The following is a 9556-nucleotide window of genomic DNA, read 5'->3' as shown; positions in this document are numbered from 1 at the left end:
TCAAAAGAAAACAGGCGAAAAAACAGAAGTACTTGCTCTAGATTAAATATTGAGTACTATCAGTGGGTTGGAACAAACTTGATCCCTAGTTTTAGCTTTAGCTTTAGTTTTGTACTACTTCCTCCTCCGATGGATCCCTTGAGAATGGATGTATGCGCATGCATAATTTTTTTTATAAAGAGGGCTTTTATTAATTTAAAATATAGCATCAGGCAGATACAATCATGATGACCAACACTCATTCTCTGCATATCTAGGATGTGCACAACCAAAACACGAACTATCTGACAAAAAAACGACATATCAGCAACAGAGTTGTAAGCTTTTTTTGAAAAGGAGGATACACACCATCCCTGCATCGAGCAATGCACATAGCCATTTTATTATTCAACAGAGTGACAAAAATAAATATATGGATCTACCCAAAGCCACCTTCCTGACGATTTATGTCGCTGCACCTATTAGCTTGATGATGTGTCCAGACAACGCACCTATGCACACCATCTAATCCGATGATCTTAGCAAGCCGCCCACGGTGAGCCGAGATCAATAACCGGTCTAGCGGACTCTCAGCGTGCATCGCATGTGCATGCTCCAGAATCTGCCGCCGCCAGCTATGGCTATGTCGATTTGTCGAGGGAGATGATAGTCCGATCCAAAAATTATGTTGTCACGGTGTCACCCATGTTACATAAAAACCTTCCTGCGCATCCTCTGATCGTCCCTAGATGGATGCGCATGCATGTGGCCGGTGGGTGAGTCGATCGGCAGAAATCTGCGCCTCTTGTCACCATCCGTCTGCGGCGCCGCAGCTGCCAAAAGACGATCTATCTAGTGGTAACAACTGACTGGTGCAGCCGATCCGTGGATCTGCTCATGCATGATCAGCCCAATTATTGTTAGGTTAGCAGCTAGCTAGGTGAGCTAAGCTAAGGTAGCTGCCTGGCAGATAGGTCATTAGCCAGCGGCCATCCAGTCCATGACTAACGACGCAGCTGCGTGCATGCATGGCTGGCTTTGGCTAATGGCTCTAGCCCTGCACCTGCACGCGGTCACATACATGCACGGTCGGTCGCAACTGGACTGGCCTCGGATGAGCCGCTACGTAAAGGCCATGTCGGTGTACTAGAGTAGGGGTACCTTAGTACCCCGAACTTGTGCACGGGCGGTCGCAGCATCCCGCGGCAAGGCTTGCCGGGTGACCGCCATGACCCTCCGTGGTTCCTTTGAAGACCATTCAAGAACAAAGTACTCAAACCAAGGCCCCGGCAAGAGGAGCTTGCCGGGAAGGCCGACCCAGGCCCCGGCAAGAGGATCTTGCCGGGAAGAGACAAGACCCCGGCAAGAGGAGCTTGCCGGGGAGGCCACTCAAGGCATACCAAGAAAGCTTGCCGCGACGCGCCGTGCGTCCCGGCAAGGCCCGGTGAGCGACAAGCTCCCAAACACGACAAAACGACGACCGCGGCAAGGAGCTTGCCGTGGGAAACCCCCACTTCGTGCCCGCGCTCCAGCACACCTGCCAACGTGTCGCTCTAGGACTCTCCCAAGCGCACGTGGCAGGAGGCCGTGCAGCTAGGGGTGCGCGGTGGCAAGCAGGCGCTGACAAGATAACCATCGTGGCAAACGGTGGCGTCCCTAGCGGTCCGTTTCGGTACTGTGTAGGCGACACAGACGGGCATTCAATGCCCTTGTCCCCTGCCGTTAGAGTTAGGTAGGGTGCACTGTGTCCACAGTAGCGGTAGCTGCACCTACCGCATCCTTTTCCATTTTTACCCTTCTAGTCTACGTTGCCACCTGACGGTGACCCCTTGAAAGTATAAAAGGAGGCCCAGGCGCAACGTAGAGGAGGTTCGACTCATTCGGGGTTCGACTCATTGGGGGTTCGACTCATTCGGGGTTCGACTCATTCGGGGTTCGGCTCATTCGAAACACCAGGAACACTCTCACGCTCGGTCTGGCAGCGTCCATCGCTCCTGAGCAAGAATTCAATACACACAAACAAGCAGCAGTAGGGTTTTACGCATCCGTGCGGCCCGAAGCTGGGTAAAAACTGCTCGCGTGTACCGCCTCGATCCGCTCTTTGTGCGCTCTCCGCCTCCCACCGAACTGAAAGGGGCCCTGTCCCCATAGGTGTTGGTGGATCAGTCTCCCCCCGACATCCTTTGGCGCGCCAGGTAGGGGGCGTCGAGATTGCGCGAACCCGATCCGGCGTGCACGCGAGCTAAATCTTCATCGTCTTCATCGACATGCCACCGAAGAAGAAGGATTCGTAGGCAGCTGCTCCGTCTGCGTCGCTTTCACCGCCTCCGGAGCAAACGGGTGGTGGAGTGGACGCCGGCGGAAGAATGGGTGTCGACGAGGGAGCCCTCAGTGCGGCCAAGTCCAAGGACAAGGCGGCACAGACCTCGGCGTCCATGCGCGCACCGCGCCCCTCTCAGGAGGCGCGGGACCAGCAGCGTCATGGCGTTCGCAGCGCCATACGCCCGCTGGGCCAAGATCAAGCTGGTGGTTCTCGTGGCGTCCAAGACCAACATGCACGTCAACATGCTGGCTCGAGCGAAGTACGGTCGCCTGGACGGGGGACTGCTCCTTCTAACGTGGTTAGGAGTCCCAGCACGCCCCACTCCTCGCACCGTTCACCTCTGCCGCCCACCACTCCAGCAGAAGCCTTGGCGCGAGCTCAACTGCTCCTAGACTATCCTTCGACGGCGGACAAGACCGACGAATGGAGGGCCACTATCCAGAGCCTCATCGGCTTCGCCAACGGCGACACTGCGCGGCAACCAAGCACCTCGCTGCCGCGGCAGGACAGCCGGACGCGAGCCGATGGCAACAAGACCGGGGGAGGTGCGACTTCCATGCACTCTCCACTACGAAGGCCAAAATCGCCGACTCGCCGGGTCCACCCCGACAGCGGCTCCACCGCGTCGTCGGACCCACGAGCTCGTCGCGACCAGCACCAAGTTCTCCATGAACGACAACAAGAAGACGCTCGAACCCGCATCGAGTGTCGAAGAGAAGCGCGACGTCAATCCGATAAGCGCGCTGGGCCCTCTGTTGATATGCATGCGCCAGGGGAACCAGGCGATCTGCCGTACGCGGTAGGTTGTCCTGCGTTCATCCGTGAGCTGCGGCAAGTCCAGTGGCCCAGCACAAAGAACTTCAAACCAGACGTACCAGATAAGTACGACGGCAAGACGCATCCGTCGGAGTTTCTCAGCATCTACACCATCGCGGTGCAGGCTGCCGGGGGACGGGACGACAAGATCCTTGCCAACTACTTCCCGCTGGTGCTCAAGCCCAATGTCAGATCCTGGCTCATGCACTTGCCGGACAACTCCATATCCTCCTGGGCTGATCTGTGCCATCAGTTTGTCGGCGCCTTTACAGGCGGCCACAAGCCACATGGCCAAGAGAGCGATCTTCATCTGTTCGCCCAGAAGGAAGGAGAACCACTGCACAAGTACATTCAGAGATTCAGCCGTGTACAGCACAACATCCCAGACGTCCGCCCCGCCGCGATCATCAGCGCGTTCCATCAGAACGTGCGGATGAGGGAGGAGATGGCGATGAGTAAGATCAGAGACGTCAGCGAGCTTTACGCCCTGGCCGACAAGTGTGCACGCGCTGAAGAGGGGAGGAGTCTCCCCGAAGAGAGTACAGGAGTAGAAGGATCCGATAGTGAGGATGCCACCCCGACAAGGAAAGGCCGGTGGCGGAACAACAGAAGGAAAAAGGGCAAGGAAGTGCTAGCTGTCGAGCAGACCGGCAACGGAGGTGGTGCCAAGGAAGCTAAAGTTGGTGGCTCCGACAAGGAGGCCAAGCCTGTGGCGGCCGCCGACAAGCAGGACAGCTCCGGCAAGCAGTATTGTAAGATTCACCGCACCAAGGGTCACGATCTCCAGAACTGCAAGAGAGTCGAACAGCTCGTTGAGCAACAGAAAGCTGAGTACGAGCGGCGCGACAAGGAGAAGGCCCAAGAAGGAACCGGTGGATCCGGCAAGAAACGTCCCGGCCGAGGAGGACGCCACGGCAAGGCCAAGCAGCGGCAAGGAGATAGACCTCCCCGCGGCCGCGACAAGGATGAAGACGACGACGATGATGAAGACGTGGATGATGATGAGGCCGATGAGCAGGAATTTCAGAAAGCTACAGAGGTCCTGTGCGTTGACGGTGGTGCTTCTCTGCATACTTCGCACCGCCAACTCAAGCAGTGGATGTGGGAGGTTAATGCAGCGGAACCATCCGTAGAGTCACGCAAGCCTCTGAAATGATCCAGCACGCCTATCATCTTCGACATTGAGGATCACCCTGATCGCGTAACTGCGGTCGGGTGCTTGCCGATGTTGGTTTCACCAACTATCCGCAACCTCAAGGTCACGAAGATGCTAGTTGACGGCGGGGCCGGCTTGAATCTGATCTCCTCCGCGGTCCTTCAGAAACTCCAGATCCCTGACAACGAGCTTGAAGAGACCGGCACATTCCAAGGAATCAACCCGGGAAGGAGCAATCCGAAGGGGAAGATCACACTGCCGGTCACATTTGGCAGCAAGCTGAATTTCAGAACTGAGAGGGTCACATTTGACGTTGCCGATTTTCCATTGCCTTACAATGGGATCCTTGGCCGTCCAGCGCTCGCCAAGTTTATGGTGGCCTCTCACTATGCATACAACATGCTCAAGATGCCAGGCCCGATAAGTGTCATCTCTGTCCCCGGCGACAAGAAGGATGCCCTTATCTGCGCCGACAAGATTTACCGGGAAGCCGCAGCCGCAGCTGATCACAACACACTTGCCGCTGAAGCTCCCGGAGGGAAGAAGAAGACCAAGTCCGGCAAGAGCTCTGATGCCTACTCCGGCAAGCGCACCTCTTCGGAGTGCTGCGCTACCATCGAGGACGCACCATCGAGCTCCACCGGCAAGTGCAAGAAGACAATGGCAGCTCCATCCGAGACCAAGAAGGTGTCCGCCAAGGAGGACGGCACTGGTGGTACCTTCACCATCAGTGCCACGCTTGACCCCAAATAGGAAAGCGCGCTCATTGCTTTCCTGTGGGCGAATGTCGACGTGTTTGCATGGCAACCGTCTGATATCCCCGGTGTTCCCAGGAAAGTAATCGAGCACCACCTTGCCGTCTATCCTCATGCGCGGCCCGTCAAGCAGAGAGTCAGGAAGCAAGCAGTGGAGCGCCAAGAGTTCATTGTAGAAGAGATCAGGAAATTGGAAGCAGCAGGCCTTGTCAGAGGAGTGCTCCATCCCACGTGGTTGGCCAATCCTGTAGTCGTGCGCAAGGCGAACGGGAAATGGAGGCTTTGTATAGACTTCACTGATGTCAATAAAGCTTGTCCCAAAGATCCATTTCCCTTGCCGCGCATTGACCAGATTGTTGACTCCACAGCTGGATGTGATTTGCTTTCATTTCTTGATGCATACTCAGGATACCATCAAATCTTCATGGCAGAAGAGGATGAGGAAAAAACCGCATTTATCACCCCTTGCGGCACATACTGTTTTGTGCGGATGCCCTTTGGGTTGAAGAATGCTGGTTCAACATTTGCAAGGGTAGTCCATGTCGCTTTTGAGCCACAGATACACAGAAATGTGGAAGCCTACATGGATGATATAGTGGTCAAGAGCAAGGACAAGGCTACCCTGATCCAAGATTTAGAAGAAACTTTTGCAAATCTGCGCAGGATCAACCTCAAGCTCAACCCCGAGAAGTGCGTGTTTGGAGTCCCTTCCGGCAAGCTTCTCGGGTTCTTCGTATCTAAGCGGGGAATTGAAGCCAACCCCGACAAGATCAAGGCCATCGAGCAGATTGAAGCACCGAAGCGCGTCAAGGATGTGCGAAGGCTTGCCGGTTGCGTGGCTGCTCTCAGCAGGTTCATCTCTAAGTCTGCTGAGCACGCCCTGCCGTTTTTCAAAATATTGAAAAAGGCAGGTCCAATGAAATGGACTCCGGAAGCGGAGGATGCGCTGCAGGACTTGAAGAGATATCTGTCCTCCACTCCAATACTTGTCGCACCTAAGCCATAAGAGAAGTTGTTGCTGTACCTAGTGGCTACCAATCAAGTGGTTAGTGCTGCGTTAGTAGCGGAGAGGGAGGCGGATGATGAGCCAGCGACCGCAACAAGTGAATCCAGCGACAAGCAGGGGGCTTCTCCGACAAGCTCTGGCCCCGACAAAGTTGAGTCTGCGCAGGCATGCAAGGAGGTGCAGAAGAAGATGGTGCAGCGCCCAGTTTACTTCGTCAGCTCCCTTCTCCAAGGGGCTAGGTCGAGGTACTCTGGTGTGCAAAAAATGCTTTTCGGCCTTCTCATGGCCTCGAGAAAGCTGCGCCATTACTTCCAGGCACACGAGATAACAGTTGTCACTCGCTTTCCGCTGAAGAGGATACTGCAGAATCCTGAAGCAACAGGCAAGATTGTCGAGTGGGCATTGGAACTGTCAAGCTTTGGACTCAAGTTTGAGAGCACTGCAACGATCCAAAGCAGGGCATTGGCAGAGTTCATAGCAGAGTGGACGCCAACCCCAGACGAAGAAATTCCAGAGACGAGCATGCCCGTCAAAGAGGCAAGCAAAGAGTGGCTGATGTACTTTGATGATGCCTTCTCGCTACAAGGCGCCGGTGCTGGCGTGCTGCTTATCGCACCCACCGGAGAGCACCTCAAGTACGTAGTCCAGATGCACTTTCCCAAGGAGCAAGCTACGAACAATACTGCAGAGTATGAGGGTTTGCTTGCCGGACTCAGAATCGCAGCCGACCTTGGGATCAAGAAACTCATTGTAAGGGGTGACTCGCAGCTTGTCGTCCGCCAAGTGAACAAGAACTACCAGAGTCCATTGATGGAAGCTTATGTTGATGAAGTGAGGAAGCTAGAAGCACACTTTGACGGCCTGCAAATGGAACACGTTCCACGAGCTCAGAATGACATTGCTGATGGCCTGTCAAAGTGCGCTGCACTAAAGTTGCCTGTGGAACCAGGGATCTTTGTGCTCAAGCTGACTCAACCATCCGTGACACCATCAACTGGACAGAATAAGAAGAGGAAGTTGGTTTCTGATGACTACTTTCCGGCAGAGCTTTCCGGAGCCGCCGTCAAGAAGGTCCCCAGGATCAACGCCAAGAGTGCTGAGGAGCAGTCTGCTCCGGTGAACCTCTTGGTTTGTTCCGTTGAAGCAGACGCTCCCGACAAGTTTTGCTCCGGCAAGCTTGCCGGGGAGCATCACGCTCCGGCAGAGCCACAGGTTCTTGCCGTAGAAGCGGATGTTCCCGCAGCAACAGATACGCCTTTAGTCCTTATTGTCGAGCCACAAGCTCCAGCATGGGCGCAGCAGATTGTCCATTTCCTTCAGATAGGAGAGCTTCCCGAAGAGCAAGAAGAAGCGGAAAGAGTAGCCCGGCAGTCAAGTATGTACAAGTTTGTCGACAACACACTGTACAGAATAAGACTCAACGGTGTGAAATTGAAGTGCATTCGCCAGGAAGATGGACAACAGCTGTTGGCAGAGATACATGGAGGCATATGTGGTCACCACATTGGCGCAAGAGCACTTGCCGGCAAAGCATTCCGGCAAGGTTTCTTCTGGCCGACAGCCCTCCAGGATGCAACTGCACAAGTAACCAAGTGTGAAGCGTGCCAGTTCCATTCCAAACAGATACACCAGCCAGCTCAAGCTCTCCAGACGATCCCTTTATCCTGGCCATTTTCGGTCTGGGGGCTCGACATCCTCGGCCCCTTTCCCCGAGCTGTCGGGGGCTTTGAGTTCTTGTACGTCGCCATCGACAAGTTCACAAAGTGGCCGGAAGTGGAACCAGTGAGCAAGGTGACAGCACAGTCAGCAGTCAAGTTCTTCAGGTCGATTGTTTGCCGTTTCAGGATCCCTAACAGGATCATCACCGACAACGGCACGCAATTTACGAGCCGCACCTTCATGCAGTACGTCCAAGATCTTAGCGCCAAGGTCTGCTTCGCTTCTGTTGCTCATCCGAGAAGCAACGGTCAAGTGGAGAGGGCAAATGCTGAAGTGCTGTGAGGCCTCAAGACCAAAACTTTCGACAGGCTGCACAAGTGCGGAAGAAACTGGATCGAGGAGCTGCCGGTGGTTCTTTGGTCGATCAGGACAACGCCAAATCGAGCCACTGGCCAGACACCCTTCGCTCTAGTCTATGGAGCGGAGGCAGTTCTCCCCACGGAACTCGTTTACGGGTCACCTCGAGTGCTCGCTTATGATGAGCTCGAGCAAGAGCAGCTGCGGCAAGATGACGCACTTCTCCTTGAGGAAGACCGTCTCTAGGCTGCTGTGCGAGCTGTCCGCTACCAGCAAGCTCTGCGCCGCTACCATAGCCGCAGAGTCAATGCCAGGAGTCTCGAGGAAGGCGACCTTGTTCTTCGGCGTGTTCAGTCCGCCAAGAATTCCAACAAGTTGACGCCGAAGTGGGAAGGCCCTTATCGGGTGAAACGAGTCACTAGGCCCGGCGTTGTCCGCCTTGAGACCGAAGATGGCATTCCGGTGAGCAACTCCTGGAACATTGAACATCTTCGTAAGTTTTACCCGTAGGGCGCGGTTGCCGGAAGCTTTTCCGGCAACCACCTTTCTGTACAAGTCTTGCCGCTGTTGCATGTAATCCTTTGTACAGAGCCGGACGCAGACCCCGTGCACTAGTAAAGTTCATGTGCCCCGCACATCTTGTCAGTTTTTTATGCTATAATCCTTTTTCGCATATGTTATCTGACACTTTGTGCAGCACCAGAACCCGGTAAGCGATAACGAGCCCAAGGCTCCATATCATTACTTTATTTCTCTGTTTCTTTCTCAAAAGAAGGAAGGTTCCCTCGCCCACAAGGTTTACCGGGGGGAAGGAGAAGATAATGGTGTGGACCAGGCCGTTCAAGAAAGTTCCTCCTTGCCGGGAAGCAGAAGACAGAAAAGCTAAGTTGCTAAAGCTTGAGCAATCAGTTTTTTAAGTTTTTGAGTTATTTTCCTTGAACGACCATGCTTTGTATGGAAAACCTGTGCGCGGAGGAACCAACTCGTAGCTAGTAGCGTCCTTACTTTGCTTCGAGTCTGCTCAGCAACTTAAGTGAGCCGCTAGCGCCCTTACTTTGTTTCGAGTCCGCTCAACAACTTAAGTGAGCTGCTAGCGCCCTTACTTTGCTTCGAGTCCGCTCAGCAACTTAAGTGAGCCGCTAGCGCCCTTACTTTGTTTCGAGTCCGCTCAACGACTTAAGTGAGCTGCAACTAGTTGCGAAAAGGTTGCTTGTCGGTAGCGACCCCGCCAGCAGGCTGCTGAAGTTCCGCACTCGACGCTCGCGGCAAGGGTGCCTGCACCGGCAAGTTTCCCTAGAAAGCGTAGGACAGAACCATACAAAGCCAAGAGTCGAGTAAAGGAAGTAACACAGCAATTCTTTGCCTAAGATAGAGTTATATTACAAAAATAACTCGTCGCGCCTCTAATAAAGTGTTCCCATGACATGACTGGCAGCGCCGGCACCTAGGCTCCGGCAAGCCAGTATCGCTGGGGGCTGTGAGTGCCAAGAATCGTCCACGGCAAA

This window comes from Triticum aestivum, chromosome 3A (genome assembly GCF_018294505.1).
Source record: "Triticum aestivum cultivar Chinese Spring chromosome 3A, IWGSC CS RefSeq v2.1, whole genome shotgun sequence".
NCBI lineage: Eukaryota > Viridiplantae > Streptophyta > Magnoliopsida > Poales > Poaceae > Triticum > Triticum aestivum.
This window is presented reverse-complemented; position numbering follows the sequence as displayed.